Here is a 6595-nt window from a genome sequence, read left to right as displayed (position 1 = left end):
AAAATTTTGGGTTCAAATGCACTCAATGATCAACATTCAACTGAAAGCAGAATTTTGTTGTTGTTGTTGGGATTAATGGACAGTCAATTATTTTTATATATGATTACTGCTGCGAGACCACTATATGTGCAAAAATAGAAAGATTCTGAAATACCCACAGTGGAGGAATGGTTGGTGAAGATGACAGATCTAGCAGAGATGGCAAAATTAACTTGTTTGATTAGAGAAAGATCAACAACTACATTTATTAGTGACTGGAAATCCCTTATGGACTTTTTGCTGAAAAAAGAGAAAAATGAACTTGTGATTTATGGGTTTGAAGATTAGAAAGGGTAGATTATGGAAAGAAGGAAACTATGATGTAAACTTAGACAAAATATATAAAATATAGGTGTATATAACTGCTATCAGGAAGATCAGAAGCCGCTTCTTTATAATCTTTTCCTTCCTTTTCTTTTTTTCCCTTTCTATTTCCTTTTATATTGCTTTTTCTTTTTCTATTTTCTTTTCTCACTACTCACTATTTTTCCTTATTCTTTTTGTTTTCTCTTATGGCTTTTATGTTGCATATCGTTTTCATTAAAGAAATTTTTAACAACAAAAAAATTGGACATAGCATATTCCTTGAAATATTGCTTGAAATATGCTATTATTTGAACATGTTTCATATTTTCCCAGGGTTCACCAGTTTCTCCTGGGACAGCAAATCCAATGATCTTTGGCTGAACTAATTTCCTGAGAGATATTAGGAATGTCAAAGTCTTTTCCATGTCCCTAAAACTGCCAAGCCTAGCTATAGCAGGAACTCAACTTGGGAAAGCAAGGATTGTAGAAATCCTAGAATTTAGGATTTTGTTTTATTTGTGCAGCAAAGTTCTACATTTCTTATTTCTAATGGCACTTCAATATTTTAGTTTTAAAAAAAGTCTCAGAAAAACAGCCCCATAAGAGGGCAATGGCTAATCACTTCCATATTTTTACCAAGCAGGGGTGTCCACAAGGTATCGTCAAAAAAAAGTCAAGATGGTGGCCGCAATGGTGAGATGGATGTTCTGCCTGTTTTTTATGTGGGTTGCACATGAAAAAACAGGTGAAGCTTCAGTTGCACTGTTGCAGTCACCATCTTGACTTTTTTGACCATACCCTGTGGATACACTGTTGCCAAAAAATGTACCAGAGTTTCATCAGAAGCTGAAGACCTGAAAGAAATCTTACTTCTATCTTCATCAAAGGGAAAACATGCCTTTTTACTCTATTAGTTGACGACAATAAAATATATTCTTTAGGGTTTGAAATGAATGAGAATTGCATAACATGGCAGGAGAGAATGCAAAGTAATGAATTACTTTCATGGAATCTGCAGGACATACTTAAAATAAAGCATTAACTTTAAAAGACAGCTCCATATACATTAAGAAAACATATTTTAACATTCAGATACTAGAAACTGGGATGTTTAGTCACACAATATTTCATTCCAGTTCAACAAAGTTGGTTTCGGTATTAAGCTCAAAAATTTTGTGCCCTTTGGTTATGTACCCTTGAGGAAATAGCTGAGGAATACATAGAAGAATCTCCCTTCTCATAATACCAATTTCCTGTAATTCTTGGACCTTTTAAGAATGCTTACTCATCTTCTTGTCCATTTTGACCACCATTATTATGCCCCCTGAAATGACTTCCACAATATTAACAACTTAGCAGCAGCTTTGATGGCTGCTCTGCAGCCCTTGCTATATTCTCTGGAGCCATTAACAAGTCATCTGGTGGAGTGGAGAATTCCTTGCTCTTTAATAGAAGAACTAGGCTCCTCCTCCTCCTCCTTGAATAAATGTGCAATTAAATGCCATTGAAACAAAGAGAAGCCTTTTAGAAAGAAAGCATCTGACCCAACACAAACTACTCAGTAATAAGCTGGTTACTCGGGGACCTTTCTTTCTATTTGTTCTATACAGACTGTATTGTGCTTTTTACTGTACAGCTGCAAAGAGGAAGCTTTGTCCTTCTAAGTGCCACTGAGCCCAACAGTTGACAGGGACTTACATTTTAAAACCAAAAATCCAGCATACCCTAACCTGTTGCCTTTTTCTAGTTTTGTGGGACAGTGGCGTTATAGTAAGAGAATCAGTAACTGTAAAATTAGGTCTGTCTTGAGTTTTTCAAAATAGACTTATTGATGGTACATAAAATATACAGCGAGTACTCAGTTGTCATCCATTCAAAAGACCTGGAACTGCAAACACGTCTTCCTGTTACTTTCAGCTGGAAGAAGGGTTTCTAATAGGAGGATTGTATATCCATGTGTTTCAGACAATTAAGGGTCAACTCACAATTAAACAGTGGCCAGCACTGTCAAAACGGCTTGAAAAACTGTAACAACATTGGTCCCAAAATGAGGAAGTTAAGATTGAGCCCCCCTTAACTGTTGCAGCACCTGCCCTGTGGAATGATGTATCCCCAGAGATGCATGTAGATCCCACCCTTAAGTTGTTTTGGAAACATTTGAAGACCTGACTGTTCTCCCAGGCCTCGGGGACAGGGTGATTGTGGTGCCCCCTTCTGTTACAGGTGGTTCATAGTTGGGGTCATGCTCTCCTGATCGGTTGTGAATTTTTTTTTCCATGTATTTTTTTAACTGTAACCCACTCAATTTATTTATTAAATAAATAAAAAATAAAACCAAAGAAATGATCTGATTGGCAATTAGAACTTCTGTGCAGTTCTAAAGAAGGGAAGTAATGCAAAGAAGGTGGGTGTGGTAGGGAGACAAGAAAAAGTAGTCAATTCAACTTGTAAAAGCTATTTTACAAGAGGAAGTGATCAGGATACATAACCAAATTTTCAATCCATCCACAAAGAAATTTAAGAAGTGCCTCGGTTGTGATCTTCTGTTTATCAAAGGATACATGTTATTACATTTTTCATAGATGAGCTGCTCTTGAAAACAGGCTGAAAACTTCAGGTATTACAAAATAAGGTAGCAAAGCACTACTGGAATCAGATGTTCGGACCATCTTATGCCAGTTGTACTGTCTTCACTGCAGCACAAATAGTTTCTGACCTCAGTTTAAGCTACTGGTATTAACCTAGCAAGCCTTCTCTGCTTTGAACCACAGTATGTGAGAAAATAGCTCTTTCTGTATGTTCCTACATGCACTGTAAGATTATCTTCCGAGCCCCTGCTGCAGGTTTCTACCATGCTGAGGTCCAGCAGGTAGCTGCTAGGAAGCAGCATTCACAAGGATGACCTCCCAGTGAGGCACAACTGGCATCTGCTTTATTTTTCTGACACCAGGCAAAAATGGTTTTATTTGTCTAAGCCTTTGGATGTTTTTAATGCATTCATATTCTAATATTTGGTTAACTTGTATGATGCTGTGGAACTCTCCAGCCCTGGCCCTGTGCCTTTGTTTTCATTGTTTATATGCTGCATATTTTTTACCCATCATTTTTAAGCTGCCCTGGGAAAATATTGTTATGATGACCAAAACATAAATTTTAAACATAAATACTTGTAATGCAGCCCAGCACACTTACGTATAAACACAAGGCATTTGTAGTGACCTCTGCGTTCATCTTGTCTCAAGTCTCCATTCTCCATGCATAACTGGCAGATGGCCAGCTTTCTCCAAGAATGTGAGGACTGATCAGGAGAGAAATAATGGCAATTACATCAGAAAGTCCAGTTGTGAATTTACCATTTAAAGCTTTGGAGGTGGCGGCATGGCTTCTCCTTTGTCTAAAAGAGCTGAATGTATCTGGAAATGAATTAGGCTGATGTAATCTGTCATGGCTCTCCAGGCAGCCTTTAAGAAAAATGCTGGTTCATTGAAGGTCACTCTGTAAATTGGTGTACAGCTCAAGCGGCCACTAACACAAACACATCACTACATCAATAAAGCTGAGTGCGCTTTTTGTTTCCAAGATCAGAGCAGGAGTCACTTTGGAGCAGGGATTCTTAATTTTTTTCTTCTCTTGACCCTTGTTATGTATTAACTGTTTAGTAATAGTAAAGCCACTCAACAGCACCATCTGGTAAGTTTTGGAAAATTTCTTCTGTAGTCCAGTACCGCTCTCCCCAAAATATTAAAACACAGAAAACACTAAAGACTGGACAGAAAAAGTAGTTTCAGGCAAACAAGACCTAGGGAGTTCTATTGCCTTAAACCTCCAACTTTGCAGAGACAAGGGGAAAAAAAAAAGAACCAGTTTGGTCTAGCGGTTAAGGCACCAGTCTAGAATCCAGGAGGCTGTGAGTTCTAGTCCTGCCTTAGGCATGAAAGCCGGCTGGGTGACCTTGGGCCAGTCACTCTCTCACAGCCCAGCCCACCTCACAGGGTTGTTGTTGTGGGGAAAATAGGAGGAGAAAGGTGTCTGAGGTCAAAAAGAGGAAAATCCCTTACATTATTTGGGTGATGATTGCAAAATTCTGGTTCTTTTATAGTTGTGAATCTAAACTAAGATTAAAAATATTTAGTGGCCATGTTTACTCAACATACTTTATCCAAGTAAGGAAGACCAAGTAGATGCATTGGTGCAACCCAGCAAGCTTCACTAGTGCTAAGATGGCTTAGTTTTTTTTGTGGCTTAGCATTTATATGCATACCCAGCTCATTTAATTTATGGTTCAATGTATTGTACAAATCCCAAAATTAGGTTAATCAGTTACCATGTTGAGTGTATTAAGTGAATGCAGCCAGTGGGACATGCTACTAAAACAACTATGCATTTGGGCTTCAATTTATGATTGAGAGAGGGTGAAGAATGCTGGGGCAGTAATCTTGTTCCTGATCCAGTTAAACCATTTTATAATTAAGTGTAATGGCACAGCTAAGCTTCATCAGTTCTTTGCATTTTCTAAACTAATCAATCTCACATCATCTGAATAAAAACAGAAGCCACTACCAGTATTTCCAAATTATGTTAATACAATACAGGAAGAAGTCTTCATAGTGAGACATTTCATTTGTGAACACATTCTGTAACCCATTTATCTGTCTGTAGGGTGATTTTCCTTAGGAAACAAATGTTTCAGAACCATGGGTTAAAAAAGTTATCTCTGAGAACTGTTCCTATCAAAACTGTACCTTTCCCCTCCTTGTGGTTATTTTTAAGGAAAAAAGATATCAGAAGAAATTTAGCACCATTTTTGGTGTTTTGTTCTTTACTGTGCATCTAAATAGCTATGTAATAGCAAGTACTGAGAGAAAACATGAACATTTTGACACACACACCCATCCCTATATTTGGTACCAAAACATGAAAGATTTGATAAAGGGTGAACCACTGACTAGTAAGAGCTACACTTGTAAGAGCTACGGATGGCATCATTAAGTATATATACCAATATCCTTCCTTTATTTAAAGAGTACTTCTTCCTAAATTCTTATACACAAAGTTTGTAGCATTGGAGTAGTACACCGATACCAATGAAACCAAATCTGTAATGAAATTGCAAGTTCTATAATAATCTGTGCCAATTATACAGACTTGCACCTCTGTATTGATAGCTAATTCATTTTTTGGTTGCATAACTTCTTTATAAAAAAAATTGATTCCAATCTGGAAATCATTTAGAGGTGAACTGACAAATTAGACACAATTCAATTAAGTAAATATTGGATGTATTAAGCTTAATTATTCTACAGGGATAGAGTTCTTTCCAATTTCCAGTCAGTCCATGCCAGTACTGTATACCAAACACTTCAGAATCAGTAATGTCCAAACTGAAAGTCTTTTTCAGAATTAAACCTTTCTACCCCAAAATGTTGCTTCAATTGGTAAGTAAAAACTTAGAGAGATGATTTAAAGCTAGAAAAGCAACTATCTAGTCTGCCCCTCTTCCTGCAGACTGCAAAATTCCCGCACTCCTATTAGGGATCCATTCATCCAAATGGCCAGTTTTTATTAGTGTAAAGCAGGAAGGTGAATTGGGCCACTGGATACACACAGGCTGGAATGATACCCACTGCCATCATCATTCCAGTCTTCTTTTGTTTTTCTTTTCCCGTGCCCTTCACTTAGTTTCCAAAGAATATCTATAAGGTAACATTATAAATTATTATTGTAACTTTTGGGGGAGTGAGAGGATGGTCTGTGGAGCTCAATAGCATTGCTTCTCTCTCCTGCCATACAAATATGTGCATGGCAGTATGTAAGGCACTTGGGGGTTTGCCTTCTATTTATGTATTTGATATTGGTCTATGCAAGCAACCTTTGGTCCTATATGGTAGCAGACAGCACTGTAAGGAAAATGATACCCAGACTGCTCCATCCATGCACATATCGATGAAGGAAAAATGGAAAATCATGCTTAGGTTCAAGAATAAATATACCATCAATCTTCTGTATGAAATCTCTTTGCAATGAAAGCCTAAACATTATTTTCATTAAAACGTGGACCTATATTCTCACCTGTTTCCCCAACAGAAAGGATGGTCTCTCCTGCACTTGCCACATGAAAAACTTTCTCAGATTGTTTTTTGCTATTTATTGATAAAATAGGGAGAGCATACTGGCAACTTAGGGCATTATAAGACAACATGTACAGTTGTGAAATGGACACACAGTAGCCAGAAATAAAGCATTCTGTAGG

This window comes from Candoia aspera, chromosome 3 (genome assembly GCF_035149785.1).
Source record: "Candoia aspera isolate rCanAsp1 chromosome 3, rCanAsp1.hap2, whole genome shotgun sequence".
NCBI classification, from domain to species: domain Eukaryota; kingdom Metazoa; phylum Chordata; class Lepidosauria; order Squamata; family Boidae; genus Candoia; species Candoia aspera.
Note: the sequence above shows the minus strand (reverse complement) of the source record.